The 18,885-nt window shown below is 36.6% G+C and overlaps 1 protein-coding gene and 1 long non-coding RNA gene across 8 annotated transcripts in view; both read right to left on the reverse strand.

Moving 5' to 3' along the window:
• LOC143665564 (uncharacterized) overlaps nucleotides 1-18,885 on the reverse strand; it is a 398,448-nt gene that overhangs the window by 376,998 nt on the left and 2,565 nt on the right. The window lies entirely within an intron of this gene.
• The window catches only part of LOC143665565 (uncharacterized), a 302,502-nt gene that overhangs the window by 282,372 nt on the left and 1,245 nt on the right, over nucleotides 1-18,885 (reverse strand). The gene's annotated exons all lie outside the window — the stretch shown is intronic.

Raw genomic sequence — 18,885 nt, forward strand, 5'->3', positions numbered from 1 at the left:
GTGTGCAAAATATAACATCCTCTGACCCTTACATACTCTTAATCCTATTCCAACTTTCAGAATTTTTTCCTTTTAAACATTGCCTATCTCTTAAAAGGTTAAAGAAACATGGTGTCCAAAGTGTAAATGTACTAAGAAAGTGATTTTTCTGGCCTCAGATGTCTCATTAGAGGGTTAGTTATGATGCTAAAGAAATTGAGGAAGAAAATCAAAACATGGAAGCTCTAGTCCTCACTTCTTCCCAACAAGGTCTGTGTCTATGAGCAAAGCACTTTCCTCATGGAATTTTTTTTCCCTTTTCTGTAAAGTAAGATAGGTAGAACCCTGATTCTTGGCTTGCTTCTAATTCAAACCTTCCATACTGGCACTGTCTAATAGAAATATAATGTGAGCCACAAATGTGTGCTACATACATAATTTAAAATTTTTCAGTAACTACATTAAAATGTAATAAAAAGACGGCAGGCCATAGTGGCTCAGCAGGCAGAGTTCGTGCCTGCCATGCTGGAGACCCGGGTTCAATTCCCAGTGCCTGCCCATGTTAAAAAAGCAATAAAAAGAAATAGGTAGGGTTAATTTTAATAATACTTTTATTTATCACAATATAGTTAAAATATTATTGTTACAACACACAATCAATATTAAAACCTTTATTATTATTATTAACACTTTACATTCTATTCTTCAGGCTAAGTTTTCAAAACCCATCTCGCATTTCAAGTGCTCAATAGCCACATGTGGCTAGCTGCTAATGTTTTGGACAGCAAAGTTTAATACCAATGCTGCAGTGTTCAACAGAAGCTCTATTTCAGTAATTAACTCACTTCTGATTAGGAGTCTGAATTTTTTCCTTCAATCACATAAAATCCTTGCATTTTTAACCCTTTCTGCATAAGCTAACTGCATAGTTAGCTCTTTTATCTTAAAAGGGTAATATTATTGTCATGGTCAGGTTCATGTGTCAATTTGGCCAGGGGGTGGTACCATTTTGTCTGGTTGGGCAAATGCTGGCCTGCCTGTTGCTATGAGGCCATTTCATAAAATTAAATCATGATCATGTCAGCTGCATCCACAGCTGATTCCATTTGTAATCAGCCAAGGGGAATGTCTTCTGCAATGAGTGATGCTTAATCTCATCACTGGAACCTTTTTAAGGAGGATTCAGAAGAGACAGGCTCTCTTCCTGCTCTCTTGTGGAGTTTGTCCAGACCCTCCATCAAAATTGTCAACTTCACAGCCTGCCCTACAGATTTTGGACTCTACATTCCCACGGGTACATGAGACACTTTTATAAATTTAATATTTATGAATATTTCCTGTTGATTCTGTTTCTCTAAAGAACCCTAATACAATTATTATTTAACATATCTCATGTATAACTGAGGAGAAAGCAAAAGCTTAAAAGTTATTTTGTCCTGCAAGTTTCTCCCAGTGAGTTTGTTTAATGGGATAAATGCAAATTTCATCTATAGAATGATCCCAATTTTAATCTCATGAATATATATAGTTGTGGCTGGGAGGAGTGCATGTATAAAGTTTTTTGCAAGAGTTATTTTAAGGGTGTGGGATTGTAAGTGATTTGTGTTTTCTTCTTTCTTCTCTGTATTTTCCCAGTCTGTGTGAAGTAAATATTGTGGCAGACATTAGCAATATTACATTAGAGGGCTCTATTGCCTCTAATACCCATTATTCTTTAATACAAATTACTCAGATTTTTCAGAATCATACTTTGATCTTCTTGATGCTGCTACCAGTTTTCTGACAGAAGAAATGAAGATGAGCATGAGTTTTTTGCATTTACAGTGTATTAATTCATTCAATAGCCCAATTAAGTTACCACCTGATAACCCAATTCATTAAAGCTCATCAGAACCAAACACCCAATTAATTTACCTTTCTTTGTTAATGAAAGTACATATCCTGACTTTGTTAACTGAATCACATAGAAAGATACAACAGTTCTTTTTACCAGTGATTTCCATTTTATGTTACAGGACAATAAGTTAAGGTAACCTAAAACATGCTTGTTATATTTTCAATTGGAAAAAAACAAAGTTCAATTTAAAACCATGCAGAACCTACCATAACAAAACATATTCAATATGGTTTAAAATAATTCTGTTAGGGCGGGCCACGGTGGCTCAGCAGGCAAGAATGTTTGTCTGCCATGCCAAAGGATGCGGGTTTGATTCCCGGTGCCTGCCCATGTAAAAAAAATAATAATAAAAAAAATAATTCCGTTAATTTGTAACACTTCCAGCAGCTTTCATGTAATTTTTCTCCCCATAGTATTTTCTAGACAGAACCTGGACTTTAAAATGAAAGGACAGAAAATGTAAACCTGAAAGCCAATACCACTACTACTTAGGCTATAATTAAGAATCATCTTGTCCAGTGGTTGACTGACCCCCACCCCAGATCAATTTAATCAGAATAGCAGGATGAGGCTTGGGCATGGTCTGTGTCTCATGACCAGTCACTGTTCTGAATACTTTTACATATGTTAAAGCATTTAATACTATACCTCATATCATAGGTACCATTATCACCTCCATTTTACTTGTAAGGAACTGAAGCTTAGGGAGTTAAATTGACTTGGCCCAGACAGACAATGAAGTAAGCAGCATTTGCACGATCATACCCAGGCTCTATTACAACCCACAGTATGCTAAACATTCTCACAACACCTCAAACCATATTTCCATAGCTAACGTACTGCCATATCATTCTTGGTACTGCAGAATTCTACTAAACAAGATATAACCAAAATGAATAAAAGCAGAAAATGCAAAATGATGTTAGCGAGCACTACAGGCACTAGTACAAACAGAATAGATGACAGAAATCTTGTAAAAGACACACTGAAACAATTGAAATTAAGATAACACAGGGGTGAATGGGTGGTTCATTGGTAGAATGTTCGCCTTCCATGCAGGAGACCCGTTCGATTTCTGGACCATGCACCACCACCACCACCCCCCAAAAAAGCACAGAAGCCGGTCTGGCTGGTGGTGATCAAGAAAGAGTGCTCTGGGAACATGAATGGACATTTGCCCACGGGTGCTTATGGCTACAGTATTGGCATTCTGCAGTGGATGGAGGTGGCCTAAGTGTACATCAACTGAGAAATGGTAGGGGGAACTGTGATGTATACATATAACAGACAACTGAGCAGCTGCAAGAAGGAATGATGTGAGGTATGCAACTAGGCGAATGAAACTTGAGGACACCGTGTTGAGTGAAATAAGCCAAAAACAAAAAGACAAATATAGTGCCTTACTAATATGGACTAACTGTAATGTGCAAACTCTGAGAAAAGAATTATCAGGAGAAGGTCTATTAAAAAGCTTCCTAGATTGCAAGCTCTTATAGCAGTCATATCTATTCCAAAGTCGTAACTGTTTTTTTTTTTTTTCCTAAATTCTGAGATTCTGAGCTCTTTGTGTACAGCCCAGTCATTCCCTGGAACTTAGTGTATTTGTGTAACACCTGAGACTCAGAGCTAGAGTTCTGCAGCTATGAAAGCCAGCATTGCCCCACAAAGCAACTGTTAAAAACACTGAAAAAGTGATCAGACCTCAGTTGAGATGAATGAAGTTGATCTGGATAGGACTAAGGTGAATCAGACTAAAGGGTAAATTATGATATTGGCTATATTTTAAAACTTCAATTTCTGGGTAAGACCAAAGGAAGAGATATTTATTTGGTGCAAAATGTATTATTTTGGGTAGCACACTAATTTAACTTGATCAGCTTATTCAAACACCATACTACATGGAACCTTGAATAGGGAGTAAGATCTCGTTGGTTTGTATAGGTGGGTGTGATGCCCTGATACATCCCAGAGTAATCTGGGCAGAAGATTAAAAGTACTCCCAAAGTTCCCTTGAGGGACTGGGGAAAATGTGAATATACTAAACTCCCCCACCTGGGGAAGACCATATATCCTCACAATCATTGGGGACTGCCAATATGATGGGCCAGGCCCTTGATCTCGGAGCTTGCCCTTCTGAAACTTATTCCTACAGAGGACAAGCTAAGCCTACTTATGATTATGCCTAAGAGTCACCCCAGAAAACCTCTTTTGTTACTTAGATGTGGCCTCTCTCTCTCTAAGCCAGCTCCACAGGTAAATTCGCTCCCTCCCCACTATGTGGAACGTGACTCCCAGGGGAGTAACTCTTCAGGCAACATGGGACCTAACTCCCGGGGATGAGCCTGGCCTTGGCTTCATGGGATTAAGAAAGACTTCCTGACAAAAAAGGGGAAGACAAATGAAATAAAATAAAGTTTGAGTGACTAAGAGATTTTAAATGGAGTTGAGAGGTCAATCTGGAGGTTATTCTTATGCAAAATACAGATATCCCTTTTCAGATTTTAGTGTATTGGAGTAGGTAGAGGGAAATACCTGAAACTGTTGAACTATAATTCAATAGCCTTGATTCTCAAAGACAGTTGAATAACTATGGAGCTTTAAAGGTGACACCATGTGATTGTCAAAACCTTGTGACTATACTCCCTTTACCTGGTGAATGGGTAGATTAGTAAAACAGAAAAAAAGACAAATAAATTAAATAATATGGGGCAGGGTGGATATGGGATGTTTTAGGTGTTCCCTTTTACTTTTATTCTTATTTTTACTTTTTTGGAGTAATGAAAATGTTTAAAAATCTATTGTGATAATGAATGCACAGCTATATGATGATTGTGTTAATTTGGATGATTATATCCACTAATTTGGATGATTATATGGTACACAAATATATAATATCTCAATAAAATTGCATTTAAAAAAAAGAAAGAAAGAGTGTGCTACTGAAGCAAGGCCTCCTACAGGCCACAAATCCAAAAGACTGTCAGAGGATATAAACTGGGATGCCATACATCAAATTCAACCCTCTGTCAGATGAACCTCATATGGCCCATTCAATACTTCAAAATGTTTTAAATTAATTGTTAACATAAAATATACACAAATGTGTGTATATGTGGGTATGTATATGTGTGTATATATATAAAATCACATAAAAATCTAGAATCCCACATTCTTTGGAAAAATTGGAAAATCTTTCAGATGGAGCTCCAGTTTTCCACAGTTTCCATCACTCCCTAATCCATTTGTTTGCATGATAGTTATAGATGACAGGAGAATCTTTGTGGAGGGAGCAATGGAAGTGGAATAGACAGGCCAGGACTTGAATCAAGACTGTTTTCAGCTCTTGAAGGCTCTGTTACTAGGAGCCTAGGTACTTAAACTCTCTAAGCCACACTTTCCCTCTCTGTTAAATGGGGGTAACAACTACCTCACAGGGTTTTAATGCCGTTAAATTAAATAATTATTTAAACCATGTGGCACAGTTTGGGGCACATAAATCACATAAAGCCTTTAAAATTTGGCTGTTTTTATTAGTGATCTCTACTAATCTAGACATATAAATAAATATTAGTCACGTTCAGTAGTATCATTCTCAAAGATGATAATTATCATAATCATCATCATGCTACCATTTGCTGAGTGCCATTTTGCAGAAAAGAAAACAAAGGCACAAAGAGGTTAAGTTATTTGTCCAGGGCCAAACAACTAGTCAGTGACAGGGCAAAGATAGAATTTAATGATCAAATTCACGAATATTTATTCAGTCCAATTATGTTAAATGAAGCCTTTCCTCAAGAAGCTGAATTTTACTATTAACATAAAGTCGTGGTGATTAAAAAATACATATGAGTAAGACAGAATCTTCTTTCTCAAGCAGCTGACAATGTAATGGGAGAGCTAAAATAGAAGCAAGATGAGGCTCAAAAATTAGGTCAGAAATGGGACTGTATGATCCTTAAAGTATCTTCCAACTCTGATTCTATGAAACTTTTTTGCCTTGTCAAAATTTTGCCTTGAAAAGTAGAAGTATATACATATATAAATCAAGACCCATATGCACAGTTTCAATAAGAGAAAAATAACCTCTGGCTTGGGGTTCTAGTTCTGCAAGCTGCAGTACTTTGAATATAAATACCGGGTCAACAAATCTGCCTTCTTTTGTTAAAGAAAAAATTTATTTATGTCATATTTAATTTTGAGTCAAGAAATTAGAAATGTTCCATCTTACCTAAGTACCAACAAATGGAATGGAAACCCCTCTGCACAATATATGTAAACTGTTTATGTCAATTGATGAAAATGATGCAATGCTAAATCTACAGAATAGCTTTTGGAAATCTGGATTTTGATAGCTTGTGTTTAATGGGATTTTCAAATTACTTTTAAAAGTAGGTCATAAGTACCTGCCTGAATTAGAGGAGGAAGACTCTCTAGGGACTCATGCTGTGTTTTCAGAAATCTCCTTTGGAGCACAGTGTAACTTGTCCCCAGAAAGGGAAATGCCCTTGAAAATTAGAGGCAACAATTTCTATCACTAACATGACCAGGATGGGTGGAGCCACAGGATTGGACTCCCCCTGACTAATGTCAGGGGACCAATTACTATATTCACAACTAACTTAATGGGATCCTGAGTAACATCATTAAGGGCACAGTAGGCAATAAATGATTATAAAAGAACATTATGAAATTCCCTAGGTATTTATGCTGGTCTACCTGCCTTATCTAATACTATCTATGGATGCACAGATGACCCAGAAATGGAAATTGTGTAACTAATAACTTCTAATTGAAAGAAATCTAACAAGTCTATGTATACTGCTCGTTATATTTATATTTTAGTTTATAGCTAGGAATTCTAAATGAGTTGTTAAGCTATTTGGAACTTTGAAGTTCCATCATCGTTAGGTTTCATAACACCTATTTGTGCTAAATAAAATAGTGTTTTAAAGATTCAGTTGAAGGAGACTAAAATTTGTAAGGAGAATTTTGCAACCTCTAGAGAAGACTTGAAATGTCAGATGGAGTGGATTTGTTGTTAAAATGCAGATTCTTGGACAACTCCATAGACCTACTAAATTCAAATCTCTGGAGGCTGTGACCCAGGGACCTAAATTTTAACAAGCTCCCCAGGTGGTAGTTATGTACACTAACGTTTGCGAACTTTTGCCCTAGGGTATCACCAATTCAAAGCTAATTAACAATATTATAAAATGTTGAACTTCTGGCACAACTTGAATTGGCTAGGCCAAAAAAAAAAACCAGCACTAGGAAACCAGCACTTCTTAGTATTTGAAAAACTTCAGTCGCAATTTGACTTTCTTATATTTGGGGATATGATTCTGCATCTAGCAAAGATTTCTACAACTTCACTGGCCCATCCTGAGGCTGCTGGTAATAGGCCTCCCCCTCCCTCACATGTTCACTGCTGGCTGCTAAACTTAATCACTGTCATTCACCTTGTCGTGCTCTCTCACTCTTCTCTAAAGTAATGATGATGTTAATTAGGGGTGACTCACAGAAACCAGTATACGTTTCCCTTATCAATATTTTAAAATTTATGTTTATTTTATTGCCCTTTTCAGCGTATTTACAAACTGATAAAACAGCTTACCTTTATGGTTGCAAACTGCTTCCACCCCATAATAAATATGCTTTTAACCAATATTCATAATCTATCAGAGCTAACAATATAACAAAAACAAAGCAAAAAGTGGGTGAAAGTGGCTTCAGCAGTCTAAGAGAAAGGCTGTGTCCTCAAAGTAGTATGTAAAGCCATCCCCTTAGGAACTCAAAAACTTTTTCACCAAATCCAAACCAACAAGTCCCATCCTGGGCAGGAAATTTTTCTGTGTTTTAGAAAATATCAGAAGCCAAAAAGCTATTAAAGATTTGGTAGTGCAAGAACTTTTTTCACAGACCTTTCCATGCTTGTTTGTTTTTCAAGAAGAAATATCAGCTAGTACAAATACTTGATGAAAACATTTATCTATCTACTGAGCTCAGACTGAAACAGAATTGGAATGTACCCGTTAAAAAATAAAAAGCTCAATTTCTCAGGCACTAGAAATCAAACCACTTTCATACGGAAAATTCTCCCAATCAGACACCATTCAGCCTTGTTCTATTAGCATCACTTCTCAAAAGGCAGAAATCTTAGAATGAGATGAATCATAACAGCTGGTCTCTACCAAATACCACTCCATCAGACAGGAACCTGGTTATCAATGAGTGATAAGGTGTCACCACCGTCCAGGCAGCTCAGGCAGAGTGGTGGGGCCTGTGAAAGGAAATGGCTCTTAGGGAAGTTTGTCACAGGAATTTCTGCAGATGCAAGGTTTTTCATTTTGACCTTGATACAGAGAAAACCCAAATTAAATGCCATACATAGTCCATAGGACTGATTATTTTTTTGCATGGGTAGGCTCTGGGAAGGACTGTTATTTTGAAGTAGAGTATTTTTCTATCCAAGGAAGGGATATAAGAAGTATGGTTACAGCCTATCTTGAGTTATAATCCAAATATGAAGTGAATTAGAATTGAAGATACTAAACATTATTAGAAATAGTCCAATTGTTTCAATAGAAAGACTGAAGAGGAAATTGACTAAAGTGTAGGGAAGAACTTGTTTCTTTCTAATAGAGATGTCCAACAGTTAATCCTACTATAAAGCTACAATAATCATGATAATATGGTATTGGTGAAAGGATAGACACATAGATCAATGAAACAGAATACAGAATCCAAAAATAGACCCACACAAATATGGTCAATTGATTTTGAACAAGGTGCAAAGGCAATTCAATGGAGAAAAGAGTCTTTAACAAATGGTGCTGAAACAACTAGACATCTATTCATAAAAAAAGAGGAACCTACACATATACCTCACATCTTATACAAAAATTAACTCATAATGGATCACATACTTAATTAAATGTAAAACCTAAAACACTCAGAGAAAAACATATGGGAAAATCAGTGACCTGGAGCTAGGCAAAGACATCTTAGACATGTCACCAAAAAAATTCCATCCATAAAAGAAACATTGATAAACTTGACCAAAATTAAAAACTTCTGTTCTGCAAAGGACAGTTTAGGGAAACAAAATAACAAGGCACAGACTGGGAAAAATGCTTGCAATTCACATATTTGACACAGTAAATAATTCTCAAACCTCAACAATAAGAAAACAACAATCCAATTTTTTTTTAAATAAGCAAAAGAGATGAGCAGACATTTCAACAAAGATATACAGATGATATACAAGCACATGAAAAAATATTCTGTATTAGGAAAATGGAAATTAAATTACAATGGTATCGACTATATGCCCTTTAGAATGGCTAAAATTAAAAAAAAAAACAAATCTGACATTATCAACTGCTGACAAGAACGGAGAAAAACTCGAACTCTCAAATGCAAAATGGCACAGTCACTTTGGAAAACAGTTTAGCAGCACATTATAAAGTTAAATATACACTTCTAGGTATCTGCCCAAGAGAATTGAAAACTTATGTTCACGCAAAAACCATTTGTGAATATTTATAGCAACTTTACTATAATTTCAGAAAACTGGACATAATGCAAATGTCCTTCAATTGATTACTGAATAAAGTATGGAACACTCATACAATGGGATTTTATTCAGCAATTTAAAAAGGACAAATTACAGCTACATGTGACAACATGGGTGAATCCCAAATGCAATACACTAAGTGAAAGAAGCCAAATTCAAAAGGCTACATGCTATATGATTCCATTTACATGATATTTCAGAAAAGGCAAAATGATAGGGATGAAGAACAGTTCAATGGGTTGCCAGGGGTGAAAGAGTTCTGGCAGAGGGACTGACTACAAAGAGAGTAGCACAGGGGATTTTCAGGGGTGATGGTACCGTTTTGTTTGTCAAATATCTAGAACCAAACACCAAAAAGAATACAGTTTACTTTATGTAAATTAAAATAAAATCTTAAAAACTTATAAGATTTTAATTATTAACACTTGAATAATTTACAGTAAACTTTCTGGGATAACTATCATTGCAAATCAAAAAACTTCCTTCAAAAGTAAATCTCCAGGCGGGCCGCGGTGGCTCAGCGGGCAAAGTGCTTGCCTGCCGTGCCGGAGGACCCCGGTTCGATTCCCGGCCCCAGCCCATGTAAAAAACAAACAAACAAAATATAATAAAACAAGAAAATGTTTAAAAATGTTTCCCTTTCTTCCATCCTTCCTTCCTTCTCTGTCTTTCCTTCCTTTCCTCCCTCTCTCTTAAAAAAAAAAAAAAAAAAAAAAAAAGTAAATCTCCAAGGTCATGTTTCTTTTTGGCAAGTATTTAAAAATAACATTTAATTGATCTGTTCACTCAGAGTGAAAGTGTAAAAACTACATTAATCCTAAAAACACAAGATAGAAACAGTTTTGAAAAAAGATTCAGGAACCTAAAAATAAGGTAAAAACACTGACCAAATCAAAATCTACATAGGACAGATTTCTTCTTCCTAGCAAACTACAACATTTTTCAACATTTTGACAAAGCTAAATCATGCTGCTTGGCTTTCTATACTATCGAAGCTTAAAGCAATCTGCTGACTCCAGTACCAGTATTTTCATCAGGGATCACAGAGTGTAATAGATCATTAACAGTATGGAGTGTAATGTGGATATCTCTGTTAGAGGCCAATCTGGTTTTGCAAGTAAATCAAGTCACGCATTACACTTTTTATATGCTTTATGTGGGTTCAGCTGCAAAATATTGAAGAGAAATGCCACAATTTAAATACTTGGAATTACCAAGAGTCATTTTACACATAACAAAAGAGGTTAATACAAGGCAAGGATTAGAGGGGCAGAAGCAGAAACAAAGAGCAGCCCCCTTCTCAGTTAATGGCCCTGCTTCCAAGATCAGATTACAGATTATCAAAAACACATTTCTGTTCATGAGTCATCAGTAAAATAATCTGCTATAATAATTTAAAGGTGACATTATCACTTTCAGAACTAGGCAACGATACCAGCCCTTTGAGACAAGTTGTATAATATCCCCTAGGATTGAACTGAAACTTTGATCCACTTAGGATGGCAACGTTCAATGTGCACCCAGCAAACTTTATTCAGTAAGAAGGTGACTACTCCGAAGCAATGATCTTTTATAATCCCTTTTCAAATTATCACTTAAGCTTCACACTGTCCCTTTATTGCTACAGTTACTACCCTATTTTAAATTCCCCAACAAAACACAGCCTCCTCTGATCACTAGTCTCCCTGATTGCTCTCTCCCTAATGATCTCTTCTGTTCCTTGTACCTTCCAGTTCAAAGAGCTTTCAGGCTCCCCAATTATTGCCTACAACAATGAATGGCCACCTACTTACTGCTGTAACACACCCAGTGGATCTGCTAAGCAAGGTCAACAAATCTCCATTAGTGTGCATCGAATAAGCACAATGCGTAAGTAGCAGCTATTAATTCACCCCCTTTTTCTCGTACTCCAAAAAGCAAGTGACTGAGAGTGATGTTACTCTTGAAAATATACACACGGGGATACAGGAATACATACACACACACACATAAGATACCCCAGTCAGTAACAGCATACACAGGCATAAGATACCCCAGTCAGTAACAGCAGCCCACCATAGCCAGGACTCTAAATGGAAAGGGGGTATAAAGCCCTAAGGGTAGAGTTGGGGTCAGGGAATTTTCCGTTTTTTTTTCCCCATCTCCTTCTGTTTCCTCACTATCTCCCTCAGAAAACTTGTTCAATTCTATCATTCCTACTATTTTTGTCTCATTGGGATAGATTCAGAGGCCTAAGATTCACATTTCCAAACAGCTTCCAAACATTTTCACTCATATAGTTCACCAACACCTCAAACCTAAACTACCCCCTTCTCCTGATTTCTTGATTGCTTTTAATATCAATCAGATATCTTATAAAAGAAACTTGAAGCTAGTAGTCATTTTGGTTCCTTATGTTCACTCACTTCTCATATCCACATAAAGCTGTCAAATCAGTCAACCTACCTTCATAGAGCCTTTCATTCCCTCTTTCCTCTTCTCCATTCCTATTATCAATACTCTAGCACAGATACTCTATACTTTTTACCTAATTCAGCTTCATTTTTGCAGTATCCGCCCCAATCCAAACCATTACACATACGGCTGTCAACTGGATAGTCCTAACATATGAGTTAGACATTACTACTTCCTGGTCAGAAGGCTTCAATGGCTTCCCACTGCTCAGAGATAAAGCCCACACTCCTTAACTGGATATTGAAAGCTTTGTTCACAAGCTGTCCCTACCCCATCTTTCTGACTCCATCAGTTACAACCTCCTTCATTTGCTCCAGTTTAACCAGATTACTGATTTCATTGGTTTATTGTAGCAAACTATTACATACAGGACCCGTAGGCCTAGGATGTTTGAATACCCCCATTATCACAACTACAAACCTAAACTACAATCTAATGCTAATTCTTCCATGAACTGGTAGAATTGGTGCCCCTGTGCTACTTTTCATTTCTTATGCCTTTTCTTAATATTTTATAAATCCTACTATGCTGCCTTCTTTCTAACTTTGTATATATTCTAACATATAAGGGTCATGTTGGTTCTTAATTTTCCAAAACCCAAAGCAATATCAATAGCTGCCAAAATAGCACACTATGAGAGATACACCAAGATCAAGGACAGTAAATATGATATTTGAATAAATAGCTGCTCGAGAACAAAATGCAATTCTAACTCTCTAAGTCAAAACACAAAAGTCTTATTATGTGTTCAAAAGTTTTATTATGCATTTATATGTGCAATATATTTATTTTCTGCTTTCTATGATAATATGTCTGGAAACCATATTATAAAATGAGTAGTATTTTCTCATGGGAACAGTGATATTATTGGGGATTGTGCTTTGACCAAAGACTCATTAACAAATAAATCATAGATATGAATAACATGCAATAAAAGCAAAAATGTAAGAACTGTAAATCTTTACAATAATTTAAAATTATAATTTGAGCCTTTTCAAATGGACACATATGCATTATGCACATTTGTTGTACCAAAAGTTTCAATATATCCCTAATTATATATACCACACATAAAAATGGAATTAGCTTTTATAAATCACTAAAGTCAATATACTAACTATAATAAACCAAAGGTGAAGCAATCATTTATTTGCCTTAATATTTAGAAAGATACTTGTTGTGAGTGCAGAGGGGGGTGACCGAAATGACCTAAGTCTTGCTTGCAAAAGCAACAACAAAACCAATCTGCAATTTGCCCAGGAAGTAGAACAAATCATTTCTTCCTTATTAATTTCAGTGTGACCTGAAACATATCACTATAATCCCTCAGCTGTTAGTGTCATGTTCAAATGTAGAAGTACCAGATTTGGGAAAGGAAATCTCAGATTGTGGTCAGGCTTTGTCACTTACAGTTTGGTGACATATAGCTTCTTTGGGTCTCAGTTCCCTCAAAAGTTGGGCTACCTCACAGAGTCACTGAGAAGATTCAAATAATGTAACTCAAATGCTTTTAAAATGCAAAAGCCCACCAGGAGAAAACTACTATTAATTATCAATAGCATTCTTGATGCTAATGGCATTTGGCCCAATATTAGCATGTTTACAAGTAAAAAGCTGATCAGACATTTTTCCCCTCTATTCTTCAAAAATTCTCAATTTATTCTGAAATAGCTTTCAGTAGAAAATAGCATGGAAACAGTAAGAGTTGTGAACCACTCTTTACCCCCCTTCTCCTTCTCAGAGCTTATTTAACTCCTTTCAGGGCACTTTGCACTATGTTGAAAAGTCATTAAAACAATTATCATGTGGGAGAAAGGGACATTATAGGGTAAGGGTCACTATTTTGTGCAATTCTTATGTGTGGTTGCTGTGGCCATTAAGTATTATTACATTGTGCACTAGTAGTGGGTAGATTTCTACAAGGCCATTCCTGATACTGAGAGGAGAAAAAGGGCTGTTAGGAGAAAGGATCCCAAATATAAGATATAAAATTCTCTCTACAAGAACATGGGGTTCAGTCATCATAGTTCAGTCAATCAGCTGAGCACAAGACATTTTCCTCCATCACGAAAGGAGGGAAGGATTTTCTTGGTGTGTTAGAGAATTGAATACGAGTCTTTCTGGGTTTCAAAAGGCATACCACTTCTTAGAGACTGCTCTTCAAGTGGGGAAAGGCAAGGAACAGAGAGGGAAGGAAGTTCTTTAGAAAGGTGTTAGTGAAGATTACATATTTCCATTTTAGGAGGCTAGAGTACAGATTTTTCTTTTGTTTTGATATATCTACAAGACAGAGAAATAGCTCTAGCCAGCTAGCTTCTACTCAGCCCCACCAAGAGTCAAGAAGGGATGTGAACTGGAATTGGAGAGGAAGGAGGCTGTTTTCCTTACTCCCAGATCACAGATTTAGAAAAGAACGACTGTAGTAGAAGAAGGAAGGAACTCTAGAGACTAAGAGAGTTTAGAAGAAGAAATCCAGAGCTGAGATAGCTTCTCCCAAGACTGGGAAGGGACAAAGACTGCCAGTTCCATGAAGGATACTGTCCAAATCCCAAGTCTTCAGCTCTACAGTATTAGGACTGGGAAAAGGCCCCCTAGAGAGGTTGGACCATGTGCTCCAAGGTTTCCCGTCCAGCAAACCCCCCAGATGAGCTATACTCTTCAGGAAATCATTTAGACTTGGACCATCATCATGTAAATTTTGGTATCAAGTTGTGATTAGGGAAGGCTTCAGCCTCCCTTCCCATAATCTCCATCATTGCCACCTTTAATTTCACATAAATAAACAATGTAAATAAAACAGTATGCTTGCTAAGTAAACTCAACTTCAATTCAGGTCCCCAATTTTATTCCATCTAGATTGCACCCTACTCCAATAAATTCTTGAGTTTCTGATTGATATAGACAAGAAAGCCTTCCTCGTATTTCTAGGACTTTCGTGTGACATGTGGATTTAATGTTTTACCAAATAATGGATTGGGAGCTCAGAACCTGATTTAACAATGACAACAACAATGAAGTGTGGCATTTCTTACACTCAAGTGAAGTAAAAATTAATCACATATGCTCCAATAATAATTGTTTATTTAAACCTGTGTTTAGGAAACAAATATTTATACCCTTCTTATAGGCATTCCATTATTCTCTATGAACATTTAGTAAAATTATTTTCAAAACATCAAGCTACTACTTCAGATATGTCCAAGGAAAGGAGATTTTCATATAAGGCTGGGCCAAAGTCTCAAAAGGAGAGCATATTAATGCTGAGGTTCTAACTCAATAAGAAGACAGGAGGCATCAAGTACTAAGGAGAATATCCCAGAGTATATTAAGCAGATAATCAAACAAGTATTGGCAAAGTCCCTTGAGGGATGGGAGAAAAAATATGGAACTATTAAACTTTACCACTGAAGAAACCCCAGATACTGTGCCAAACATTAGGGACACCCAAATCAATAGTCTAACCCCTTGATCTTGAGGCTGGCTCTTATGAAGTTTATGTATGTGGCAGAGAAGCTTAGCCTACCTATAGATATGCCTAAGAGTCACCTCAGAGGACCTCCTTTATGCCCATATGTGGCCTTTCTCTCTCTAAGTCAAACTCTGCAAGTGAAACCATTGCCCTCCCCACTACATGGGACATGATATCCAAGGATGAAAGTCTTCCTTGCGGCATGGGAGATGACCCCCAGGGATGAGCCTGACTCTGGTACTGTGGGATCAACAATGCCATCCTGACAAAAAGGGGGAAAAGAAGTGTAACAAATAAGGTATCAGTGGCTAAGAGAGTTTAAATAGAGTCAGGAGGCTACACGGAAATCACTCTTTGCATGATTCAGTTAGACACTGCTACCTATCCCAACTTGCCAAATCCCAGTCAAAACCATTCCTGACAATCCTAAAGAACACCTAGAGCATTAATACGATTCTACAAAGTTTCCATGCACTAGGGTAACTTTCCAAAACCTACAATATCCAAATAGTCCCCTGGACCAGATAAGCCCTGAAATGCAGAAGGGCCAGCCCTTCCAGAACATCAATTAGTTCCATCCCCCTATCTTATATTATCGACAACCCCTTTCAACATGAAAAAGTTAGAATGGACATAGCCCAAATACCCTTAAGGAGTGAGAGAAAGATCAAAGGTGATGGTAGAGTTATATCGAGAAGGTCGTGTTTAACAAATGAGTATAAGTACGGAATCATTATACTGATATTTCTTTTAGCCTCCAGTACTTCAGAGCAGCTAGACATAAAAACCTAAAATTTTGGAATTGTAACCCATACCAAAGTCTGAATCTGTTCTACAACTAATTGTTACAACGCACTCTGAAAGTGATTGTATTTGTGTTATTTAAACAGAAGGAGGAGTACAACAGAGAAGACAGGATTTAACAAATGAGTATGACTGCTGAATTATTATATTGATATTTCTGTTGGTCTCCAGTGTCTTGGAGCTGCTAGAAGAAAAACAAAAAATCGTGGGACTGTAGCCCATAACAAACTTTAAAATCTATTCTATGACTAATTTTTAAAATGTACTTGTAAATTTTTGCCTTTTTTATATGTATCATATTTCACAATTTAAAAAGTTAATAAATAATTAAATAAATAATGATAACAGGTGGGGAAAAAAAAGAATCAAGGAGAAAAATTATTTCCCTCTCCACCTGGAAATTCTCCATCTAGAGAGCTTCTCTGCTACACCTCCAAAGGTTCTGTGTCCTGTTTTTATAACAGAAGCCATCTCCTTGTACTAAGACATTAGTGGAACTTTTTGTAAAGGTGGCTTCAAGAAATAATTCACAAAACTGCCAAGACAGGGCCAAGATAGAATGACCTTCCTCTACACTGGCAACCACTAAAGAAAAGGTTGAAAACTAGAAATCTGTGGGCTAACTCTGGCCTAAAGACTTTTTAATGTCCACAAAATATTTTAAAAATTGAATTAGGTAACAAGAAGTTTACACAAAAATCTGGGTTTGTTAACTTTCCTGAAAATTCTAAAAATCTGGCAGTGCTGGTCCCCTATATGTTCCCCTGACAACCATCAGTTGGACAAAACAAAACAAAACAAAAACCCACTAGCCCCTTTAAATAAACACCCATCCCCAGTTTGCAATAATCTAGCACTTTCCCTCGCTAATGCATTGTGTCTGGCTGCTTTACTCATTTTGGGTACCAATGGTTCCTGAAAGCATATGAATTCATGACCTCAGCATCAAAGGGAAGAAACGGCCATTAAATATGCAGCAACCAGAAATAAGGGTTGGTTGGGTATCAGAAAGCAAGTGAAGAGCTTAACGTTCACAATACTGTCCATATCATCCAGTGGGCATTAGAGAAGAAGCAGGTCCTGGGTCAGATTACTGCCTTTTTCCTGCATTGGGCTATTATAGACCAGTACATTTCTTCTCAGTTATTAAATCCAAATAGCCACTCAGTGTATATAGTGACTTGAAGGACATTAAAAGACCTGACTCAGACCCTTCTTCCCCTAGTTGTAATAGGCTAGGCAAGTTGCTTTTAAATTAATTGTCTCGTTTCCTCATTTATGAATGGGTTCAGCTAGAATGATCATTAAGATAATTTTTCAGTTGGCCTCTTTCAATCTATACCACCCCCATTTATTTAGACTCTACTCTTCTCTCAAAGGATGTCAATTTCTGCTACCTCCACAAAACCCCTTGACTTCTTTGAACTTCTGAGCTTATCACCCAAGTTCAAATTTACCAATTCTCTAACTCTTTGCTTTGAGTGTTTTGGTTCATCCACCCCATTTAAACAGAAAATTCCTTTACAGTTTATTCTTTAAATATCTCACAGCATCTTACACTTTGTGGGCATTCAATAATTATGTTAATTATTTAAAGAGAACTGAGATGGAGAAAATATCCATAAAATGGTGGCTTTCTTAAAGAACAACTTTCATTGACCCCCTCAAAGTTAATTACCCACATCAGCATCACAACTATCTGATTCAAGCAGGCACAATGTATACTATGTCTGTGAGCCATCAATGATGAGACACACTACTAAATTACCATGTTACTTTGTACCTGGTCATTTTCTCCTTCCATAGTCTGAAAGTTCATAAGGGGAAAATATAAACAAATATTAACTCATGACAGTAACACATTACCCACTAAAAAACTATGCTACACACTAAATGAGAGTATGAGAGAAATTTCCCTATTACAATTAAGAAAAAATATCATTTACTAGTAAAGGGCTACAGATTAGACATTTGAAAACCACCCTCCTTTTCTTCCCCCTATCCTCTTGTCCTCCCCTCTTGGTTCGATGTCATCAGAAGTTCCGAGTATAAGGAGATCAAGTTACCATGGCATGTAGGCGGGGGATTTACCCACCTTCAGGAGAAAAGCTGTGGAATCCAGGTTTTACTTGTTCTGGTCATATCTAACCCCCAAATAAATGAGGCACTAGATATGTGGTCATCCTTTCTTGTCAAACACAAAAAAGAATAATTCAAATAAGGGATGATATTTTTAGACTACAATTAACTTAGATATAAACTATTTGAGTAAGATCTTTACTTTCGGAAGGCTGATAAATAAAGTAATAAAATCTATTTTCTTTCTAAAACCAAAATTCTTAATCCAACTTTTTCTGATTGCTTTAATTTCCATATTCAGTGAATTTAAGATAATTAACACTGTGGTAACACTACAGTAAACTAAATTAACAAGTGCTAATCATATCTTAACTACCCCATTCTAGTGAATTGAGATTATGTCAGTTTAAAAACTGCTCTCCAGTGAGGTAACCAACACTAAATACAGAGTTTCCACTTAACCGATACTCAATGGAAGGAGAATTAATTCTGTAATTCACATTATACAAGTAACAATGCTTAAAGACTGTATCAAGAAGTAGCATACCTGAAGCCTGGAGTAGGGATTTATTCAAGTGGTAGTGCAACCCTGGGAAATGCCCAGTTAGGCCTTCCTGGAAAATCACA

The sequence above is a fragment of the Tamandua tetradactyla genome, chromosome 21, assembly GCF_023851605.1.
Source record: "Tamandua tetradactyla isolate mTamTet1 chromosome 21, mTamTet1.pri, whole genome shotgun sequence".
NCBI lineage: Eukaryota > Metazoa > Chordata > Mammalia > Pilosa > Myrmecophagidae > Tamandua > Tamandua tetradactyla.